Source organism: Aquila chrysaetos, chromosome 5, assembly GCF_900496995.4.
Source record: "Aquila chrysaetos chrysaetos chromosome 5, bAquChr1.4, whole genome shotgun sequence".
NCBI classification, from domain to species: Eukaryota; Metazoa; Chordata; class Aves; order Accipitriformes; family Accipitridae; genus Aquila; species Aquila chrysaetos.
The window spans coordinates 38613634-38623971 of NC_044008.1; the positions used below are offsets into that span (position 1 = coordinate 38613634).

Below are 10338 nucleotides of genomic sequence, written 5' to 3' on the forward strand. Positions count from 1 at the left end.
CCTTACTTGCCTCTACAACATATAACTATTCCTACCAGGTGACCAGAGTTGTGGTTATTTTTAGGTACTTCAGGAAAAAAAAGAAAAGAAAACAAAACACACACACCCCCCAAAACAGCAACAAAAAACCCAAAACAATTCCAAAAATCCCCCAAAACCAGTTTAGTCTGGATTTGCAGAGCTGCTGAGCACTGGAAGGTGCAGAACCAAGCAGCAGTACTCAGCGACGCCAGCAAAACACATGGGGTGATCTCAAAGCCTGCAGGTCTAACCTGGCCTGACCCATGTCCTCCGTGCCAGCATGGCATCTTCTGTCTTGGTCTTCACATAAGGATGATCCTACAGCATAATGCAACGATCCAAAACTAAACCAGAGGAATTTTTTTGGTTAGTTTTGAGCTTTGTTTCCTTCCATTTCACTTCTCCCACCTCTAAAGTTCCAAGACCACCCATCTCAAGAGGCCGTTTCCCGAAGAAGGTGCCCACCAGGAGAAGCACCCCAAGGCCTACAAAGCACGATACTGGTGTGCACCAGGTCCCTAGCTCACTATTTTCTGCTCAACTTTCACACTTGACTTTGCAGCTTTACAATTATTTTGCACCCCACAAAGCTTTTCTGTTGCATGGAGCTTAGAAACCAAAACAGTTGCATTTTTGATGATTAATTAGCATTACCAGCTGAGGCTGAAGTTCTTGTCTTCAAATTCATCAGCGGCTGTTCACTAAATATTATCCTGGCAGCTCAGAGCTACAGCTCCCCAAAGCACAAAAACACACATACTTCCATAACTATCAGGAATTTCAACATTTATACATTTAGAAAATTAAACTGCAGCTGGCGGGAGTCTCACTAATAATGGCAGCATCTGAACCTGTAATGATCCTTCACCTAAGGAAAATTGTTCAAGTTTTTCGAATACTTGTCCCCTCCACCCCCTGAAGAGCATACCTGAAAGAAAAGTATGTAGATTAATGCTCCCGGAAAACCTAAACAGCAGAAACGAAAGCTGATCCAGTCCTACAAAAAAAACCCCACACCAAACATTTCTTGGTACAGAGGATAGTACATGCTCAAGTAAAAATAACTTACAAAACAGAAAAACTGCACCTAAAACACTTTAAGTCCTGTCTGCAGGTTTAATTTCAATTTTTTTTTTCTTGAAAGATCTTTTCTCTCAAGGATTTCATGTTTACTAAAAATAAATGCAACCCAAGAGAGAAGATTGCAGTCTCCCCACCACACAGCTTGAAGCACGAATATCAGACACTGAGCTACTTTTAGACTGTTTTTAAATGAGTTTTGCATGCAATTGAAAATGGTTCGTATTTAGCACTGGAGATCTCGCGCTGGGGCCATTCATTAGACTACAACAACTGCATAAAACTTCTCATTCAGCTTTTACTTCTCAAGTTTCACATATTCCTGGACAAAACAAAAATGAAAGCAGCATTCAAGTAGGACAGCTGCACCGCAGTGAAGTAAACCAGAGGAGGAAACCCTAATGTTGCTAAAAACCCAGCCAGCGAACACTGCGGGCGAGATTCACACCTTCTTTCGACAAGAACAAAATACAGGAAAATATTCAGGCAGAGGTTTTTTTTTTTTCCTCCCTTGCTTCAGTTCTTAATTCTTTCCAGCAAAGACTTTTAGGTGAGAGGATGAATTCTCAATACCGCAGACATGGACTTTGGTGCTCACTTTTCTTCTCTATTTCATTATCCTTACCCCATTTGCTGGAGGTACTTTATTTTTTTTTTTAAACATTTTTTTTCTCCTCATATTTATTGTATTGCTCACCGCAGATGAAAAGCAACAGCTCTAGAGAGGTATTTAAATTACATAAATGGAGGAAGGGGAATGGAAACACAACATATAGTACAGCTGGACTCAGAAACAATACATTTGAAGGCAGGCCTGCAGCTCCCCTCCTGTAATTAAAAAGGGATTTGAGCCTGAAACGACACACGTGAGTCCATGTCTTTTACACAGAGTGGTGGCAAACGTGGTAGGGCAAGCGATGGGCAACTGCTGCTAAGTCATCTTTCTTGGTAATTTATTTCTTAGAGGTACCATTTCAGCCTTAGAAGAAGAAATATTACTACTAATATTAATGTTAATAAATTCCTTAATCAAATCACTGCAGATTGCAGTGAAATCAGAGATGTACTTGGAGAAGTGCAACTACACTTTGAAACAGGTCCTGTGCTTTGACAAGTCAAGATGTGTTTGGCAATCACTAGAGTTGAACAAGGTTACACAGTGAGCAGAAAAAGGATTTTTTTTTTGTTTATAAAATCATACCTGCAGACTCCTCAGTCACTTTTGGTTAGTTCATTCTGTTCATAGTTGAGGAACACTTTAAGATTCCTCGTTATCTGCTGCAGGCACCTCAAAACTGACCTCTGCTCTGCATTGTCCTCCTATCTCCTCGCTTACCTTCCAGGCACAGTGAAGCGCCTCCGGATAAGATTATCTGAGGCGATGGCCACCGTGAATGAGCCTGCTCTTCTGACATGAAAAGCAAGTGCCTGCCTGTGCAGATTATATATGTGATAGTCTTGCCATGAAGGCTGAAACATGTAGCACGTGCCCTTGTTGCTCTCCGAGACATTTTGACTTGCTTTGCAAATGAGGTGGCCCAAATCCAGACCGAGTCACCTGTCCGCTGCATCTCTCTTCAACAAGCCCTTCCCACTGCAGGGCTGTATCTTTAATTTCTGATGAAAAGAAGCAGCAGCAGCTCTGCTTTTAAACAACGTCTGTCTAAGTCCCTTCTTCAAGGAGTTGTTCAGCTGTCCTTACCACCACCAGCAGCAACAAAACCCACATAATTATCCCTATTTACTGAGCAGTTGGTGAATTAAGGAGCAGGGACCAGCTCTCCTGCACTTATATTTCTCAAAACTCCCAGAAGGGTTATTTGCCAACATAACCTCCCTCCCTCTTCCAAAAAACACTCATTCTGAAATCTTAAAAAGTTGGTTGACATTATTTCAATCAAGTGCTAAGTTTCTAATCACCTACTGCATTCAATTATTTATTTTTTGCCTAATGGGACAACATTCCTTAACAATTAAATCATTTACTAATTCCTCCCAGGTGAGGTTGTCCTATGCACCCAACAAGCATAAACCAACCTAACAGTTCTTAGACAAGTACTGTAAAAGTAAAAATGTCAATGTTTTTGAGAATTTTATTTTGGTCTGCATATTTATGTAAAGTAAGAAAAGACAGTAGACTTACGGAAGTCTTCTAAAGTAAATATTTTTGGTTAATTTGTTTTAAGTTCATCCCTCAAAACCAACTATGTAGATGCCGAATACAATAAAAGAATTCTTGGCCATCTATCAAAAACATTTGTAGTCTGGGTTGGTCTTAAAGATCAGGTTTTTCAAAGATACATTTATATGGATTAGACACTCCACTTCCATTAATGCTCAACCATGATATACCATATCCAGGATCATATACCTTCTTAATGGTCATGCTTTACAAGTAATAGAAGATAGTCATAAGAATTTTGATTAAAAAACAGCACAGAGGCTGTCAGATTACCAGTGTTTGACGAATAAAAGCAGAGACCCTAAACAGGCATCCGAAGGAGGAGTAACTCTATGATTCAAGGTCATTTGGGGGTATATCGGAAGTGATTCAAGGTGGAGAGATCAGCAAATAAGACTCAAAAATTATATTGAAACCCACATATTTTTGCTATTTTTACATTAACAAAGGTGATAACTGAAGTAACAGCAGGAGAAAAATCAGTATTTACATACCCAGTATGCTCAGTTAAATCCTAAACAAATAGTTAACTATCAAAAAGTGAAATTATTGAACAGCAGCCCATTCCACACCAAATGCAGTATTTCCATGCATTACAATTTGTGTATTTTAAAACATATTTTTCCTTTGCTGCTACACATGGTATCCAAGCGGGACACACCCTGCTCTACTCTCCATTGGTCCTAACAAGTATTTGCAGTAACTCCCACAAGTCATAGGATGGAAACCAAGGTGGTTTCTCTAACAGAAGCTGATCATCCAGTCTGAACCACTGAAAATACCAGGGTTGAAAAGGGCCTGATCCAGCCCTCCCCTCAAGGGGGATCGACCCACACCTACAGCCAGGCTATTCCTAGGGAACCTCGACACCAACATGGATTTCATAAACCTTCTCTGGGACCTGGAAGAGACATTTTAAACGTACACCAGCACCCAACAGAGAGCTACACCCACATCTTGCTTTAAGTCAGGCACATAGCTACAAAAAAAGAAATATAACTCAGTAGTTGTGTAAGACGAGAGCTTGGATGAGATGCAGCTGGCTGAGCCTCCCCACATGCTTAACTCACATCGACAGAGAGAGGATGCAACTAAGGGGACCCTATCAATATTCCTGGGGGAGGATGGAGAGCTGCATCTCGAAGGGTCCAAGCGCACTCCAGCTTCTGTCTGGGTGCCTTGTGTAGAGAGAGCACAAGTGTCTATACCCAAACTTGGACATATTGTATTTCTGCCCATACAAGAAAGAGCAGGATAATTTGCTGCCTCACCAGCTCACATAGCTCCTATCCTTTTTCTCTTCCACAACAGCATCATGTGCCAAGACTACGAGTTTCTCAAGGCAAGCAAAATAAAGCTTCATCCCTCTTTCCAGCTGTTGGGCATCAAGGTCAGTTTGTACACAGGGATGTGCTTGAGCTGGGGTGAGAAACGGACCCAGCCTCACCACCATCCTACCCCCGAGCACCCCCAGCACACCACGGGCTTTCCACTCTTAAGACTCATCTCCCTTGACAGACGATGGGCTTGGCAGGAGACCTAGCTCCGTCTCTTCATGAGGCTCTTAGCAAAGCCCTAAAGAGGGCTCACAAGAAACACCGACAGAGCCCAAAACAATGACCCATGGCTTCGTTTCACAGAAATGAAACACCACACCTCGGGCACAGTGTGAACTGCCAAAGGCGTAGGAGAACTCTACGCAAGAAAGAGGTGCCTCATCCCCCTCCAAAGGGATGCCTATCCATGCCTAAAGAGAAACCACAACGCAAGATTTCAATGGCAGAAAGGAATCAGGGGACTAACGATAATCCTTAAATCAACAGGTATTTATTTATTTCATTTCGCTTAGACAAAGAGTGCGTGACCATTTCACCTCCAAGGAGTTTCCACTGAAACGGTGCAGAGCCAGCCACTTGCCAGCTTCAGGCTGATTATCAGTAAATCAACCCGGGCGAGGACCATGCCTGTTCCCCTCTCAAGATTAACTTCAGCCAGGTCAGATGTGCTTTCAACTGAAGCCTGCTACTAGATCACCTTAATGAAATCATGGAAATGCAGCGTAAAGTGGCAGTTTAACATGCTTGCAAGTGGAAGGCTGTGCTCCATGAACGAGGACTGCCATGGATCACATATATTCTTGTTTCCCTTGGACACTTTCCACCCAATGCAACTCAAACCGCTCCCCTTCCTTCTCTTCTTGCAACCTGCAAGCCACACGAGACATCTAAAGCCGCAAGGAACCCAGTCTGACCTCGCAGCCAACCCTGCTGGGAGAAGGATCTTGGACCGAGTGACCTCCCAAGGTCCCTTCTGACCTAAGCAATCCTACGGTCCTCCATTGGAGGAAAGCGATGGAAAGAAAAAAAAAAAAAAAAACAAACCCTAGAAGCAGCAATACACAACTGCATAGCATTAAAATCATGGGGGTTTTGTTAAAAATAAAAAGCATCTGTGGAAAAGACATACAGCTCTCACTTCACATATAAGACTTTTCCACAGGTACCTGTTACACGATTCCTCCCCACAGAAAAAAAAAAAGCTACCACAATGACTAGCAGAGCCATAACTCCTGAAAATATTTTAAAAACAGATACAAAAATTAGTTCAATTCTAGAAATCACTGTTCAATATGCTTCCGTTCTGAATTTGATATTTTTGAGGTCATATGGTCTATTGAGTTTGGTTTTAAATGTTTAATTCCAAAATATGTAAGTTAAGACATCGACGCAATCACAGGAGTGAGACGTACATCACACCATGGTGTTTAACCCACCAAACACGGTAGCAAGATTCAATATTAAAAGAGTCACACAGAGAAAACAAAGACTATTCCATTTCTCTTTTTTCCTGTTATTATCCATTATCTGGCACAAGCTTCACATTTTTGGTTTATATAGTCTCAACTCTGAACACCTGTGCCTTCACATATATACCCAAAGCCTATGGAAAAATTTGGCCTGTGTAAAAGAAAAATAAAGGACCATAAAAATAATCTCAATTCTGATGATCTGTAGACATCCCGTCAGCAGCATTTCATCCTTACAACTCCATAAGAAACCCACTCCTAAGCTTTGTGATAATCCCAGCCATCTAACCTGAAAACACGGCGTAATATTTTTGCAGCAGGAAGCCCAAACAATTAACGAGCTTCCTCCCAGAGCAGGGAACTACCCAGACATAACCAAACTCTCCGATGATACTGCTTTTGTCCAAAGGAATGCTAGAGAAAAAGTCTCGAATTTGCAAACTTCAGCCGCGATCCTTTAAATATTTATGCTCATGTTTACTTTTTAGAGAAGAGAGAAATCCCATTCACTCAAGAGGAAGTTAAGCAAATGTAGGCACATAGGAGCCAAGCCTGAGAAAATAAGATGCTCTTTTTAACCTCAACACAAAAAAACCCCGTCTTCTAAAGCTGAAACCTGCACCCAGCCCATCTTGGGGAGCCAGACTCTGGGACTAGGCTCGAGCTTCATCAACTACATAACGAACGCGCCTTCAACCTCAGGGCAACACGACAGCAGAACTACCCGTCTAAAACCAATGACGTTCCTTCCCACAGACGGCAGCTCTTCTCAGGCACTCGGTCTGCCTTCATACTTCTTGAGTATTTCGCGTGCAAGTGGGACCGCAATCCCATTTATTTATAAACCAACGGGACACAGGAATTTCTGAAATGAAATCAAGTTTGACCAGCTAAGACACTTCAAGCGGCTCAACGACCTTGTTTTCTTCCTAATAAATGTATTTTTAAAGGAATTACATTCAAAAGCTGCACGGTTTGGAGCGAGAACTAGAATTTGGCAGAAAATGCCCACACTACGCCCACCAAAAACAACTACCCCAAATGGCCTTAGAAACTCTCGGATCACATTTCCTCACAGTTTTGCTAGACTCGAGGTATTTAAGGCTTCAGGACTATGTGGTGTGCTTGGTCCCAAGGGTGTGATGATGAGCCCCAGTCTTCCTCACCAGCTGCCCGGTGGTGCCAAGCTGCGAAACCGTCCCTGTGCGGAGGAGCAATCCGTTCTTCCATCCGGAGCTGGATACCGTCCTTCCAGAAATCAAGCGGCGTACATGGGTGATTAGGATTTCTAGTACAGCCCTACCTCGAAAAGAGCTAAATTAAGGTTGTGCAGGTAACCTCAGGTTTCACGTTTCCCGAGCGCCTGACCTCGCATGCTTCACATTCTCAGAGGTTTTCTTGCAAACGTGATGAACGCTCGCTAAAATCACCATGAACATCCTAGATAAAAATAATTTAGGCATAAAATATTTAGATGGTTAGACTTTCCTAGCAAAGGATCCCAGAAGTTTGCTAGTCTGCGTTTTAGATGGCATATGTAAGTGCCGGTGTTTGTGAAAGATATTGCAACAGCAGATGTCACATCAGCCATTTGATACTTTTAAATCTTGAAATGCAGCTTCCCCACCCCAAAAAGAAAAAAAGGTAAAAACATGAACTTTATAAATGGTAACTGGAGCTGCGGATGCACAAAAGAAAAAACTCTGAGGCATGACCTGCAAAACTGAGCCTGCATTTTAATACTTTTATAAAAAATAAAGTGAATCGGGGAATTCAAATAAAGCTTTTTTCAGATTTTTCAGAGTCGCCACTGATGGACCATAGGCCTTTCAATAAAGATGAAACATCTTTAAAGCCATCCTGATTTATATATTGATTGCAATAAATAAATAAATATATATAAAGTTGCATCATCATTGGTAGCCCAGGAAACAAAAGCTTATTAGTCGTGCGCAGGGCTGCTGAATTACCTTCCCTGCTGTCAGCAGCCGGACCGACAGCTTCCAAAACGGTCTTGGGGATGAAAAATCATGGCAAGGAGTGAGAGCAAAGGCTGCGAGAGCCTTCGCAAGGGAAAAATACAAAGAAAATCCTCTTAATCTAACTAAAAAACATTTTAAAAAAATAAGAAAAGTCACTGAAATGGATGAGTTTACTCAAAGACATAGGGGAAATCATGATTATCGCGTGACTCCAGGACGATGGGCTGAAGGGAAGATGCCCTTCAGCGATAACGCAGTCTCTCTGACCTCAGAGTTTGCGGGCACCCCCGGTTAAGCTCAGCTCAGTAAGGTTGTGCTTAAGCATTCACAGCCCATCACCACCGCGTCCACGCACATCTCATCAGGAGAGATGAGAAGACGACGCTCCCCTGTCATTTCCTAGCACTCCCCTGGGAAAAGAGTCAGGAAAACGCTCAAGCCGTCCAGAAACCCATTTCTCCAACTAATAATCTATTTACTAAGCGATTTATTAAAGCGCTTTGTTATCAATTTAGCAAAATGCCGCACTGTTTTTTCTCCCTGTAGCAGCGCTCTCCTCCTTCCTTTGCCACTACGTGATTATTTTTTTATATTCCGATGGGCAGGGTAACGTGTGCTGCAGCGAAGGATGTGAAAGCCATGATTTCTGCTGAGCTCACGCTCCCGACTTTATTAATCTCAGCTTGATTTCAGGATATGAAAACGTAAATGGAGGAGGAGGAAGCCGATCTATAAGCAGAAGGGCGGCAAAACGGCCGGCTCTGAACTTATGGCAGGTCCTACCGCGAGTCACGTCGGATGATTGGGGGGGGGGGGGGGGGGGGGAGGGTGCAGAACATAAAGCAAAGGCCGTTTCAGCTACATTTAGGAAAATTCCAGAAAGAAATATCGACTATTTTAACCTTTGGAGGAGCAGCGCTCCTGTAAAGGTCTGGCGTGCCAGGGAGCGAGCTGCCGTGGAGTCAAACACCGTGTTAAAAACCAGAAATATCTCGCTGAGGCAGGGTGGGAATCGTTAACGCGGCTCTCATGTAGCGGCGTAACGGGCTGCTCCTTTGCCAAAGACGACGACGGTACCGACCGCGACCCGGTCCCCGGTCCCGTCGCAATGCCCAGCGTCGGGGCTGTCTCCCCACTCGGGGTGGGGGGGTTGTTGTGGGGATGCCGCCAGCCCACGGACCCACTGGTGGCACTAGAAACACGAAGGGAGATAAAAGCTTCCCCCCCACCCACCCCCACGGCTGTTTTTTTCACGTCTTGCGTGTCCAACCCACCCCAGGATGGGTGTAAACGGCAGCGCATTGGCACCGGGGGATTAAAAAACAGCAGCCCCATTGCCACCCTTCGCGTTCCCACGCGTGGGGAAGCCCACGGGAGGCGGGGGGGGGGGGGAACCGCGAACGGGACCCGGCTGCCGAGGAGCCGTCCCGCACCTTGCGCCCGCCGTTTCCCCGGGGGGCCCGGTCACGCGTGGGGGCGAAGCTGGCGTGGGCCCAGCCATCTTAACCGGTTGCGAGACGGCGGGGCGTGGGGGGGGGGACGGACGGGACTCGCCCTCCTCCGCCGAACAAAGGCTCCGCGGCGGCACCGGGCGGGCGAGCGATCGTTGCTCCGCCGCGCCAGCGGGGCTTCCCCCCCCCCCTCCCCTCACCTCACGCTGAAGCGGGACGCGGTGACCCCCGGCCCCCAGCGCCGGTACCGCGCCCGCCGCTCTCCCCTCACACACACACCCACCCCTCACACACACAAATCCCTCACACAGACACACAAATCCCTCACACGCACCCCTCTCACGCACCCACCCCTCACACGCACCCCTCACACACACAAATCCCTCACACGCACCCCTCACACACACCCGGAGGCCGCCACCGCCGCCGCTCACCTGGCTGTCGGGGCGCGGCGCATCCCTCGCCCGCCGCCGCCGCCGCCGCCGCCGCCGAGGGGGGGCTCCCGCCAGGCGCTGCTGAGGGGCGGTCGGGAGGACACAGGCGGCGGGGAGGGGGGGGGAGGGAGGGAGGGAGGGAAAGGGGAGGGGGGCCGGGGGAGGAACGGGCGCTCGCGCTCCCGCCGCCGCCGCCGCCCGGGCGCTGCCCGACTGCCCGCCCGCCCGCGCGCGCGCGCGCCTCTCCCGCGCGCACCCGCCGCCGCCGGGAAGGGAGGGGAGGTGGCTGGCAGGCAGGCAGGCAGGCAGGCAGGCAGGCGCGCGCCCCGCCCCGCCCCGCCCTGCCGATCGCCCCGCCCCGCCCTGCCGATCGCCCCGCCCC

At 46.5% G+C, this 10338-nt stretch overlaps 1 protein-coding gene across 1 annotated transcript in view; it reads right to left on the reverse strand.

Moving 5' to 3' along the window:
• Positions 1 to 10079, reverse strand: part of MYO9A (myosin IXA) — a 190659-nt gene extending 180580 nt beyond the window's left edge. The window contains 1 exon segment of the mRNA XM_030013971.2: positions 9957 to 10079. The gene's annotated coding sequence lies outside the window, so the exon portion shown is untranslated.
• Positions 10080 to 10338: the final 259 nt, after the last annotated feature.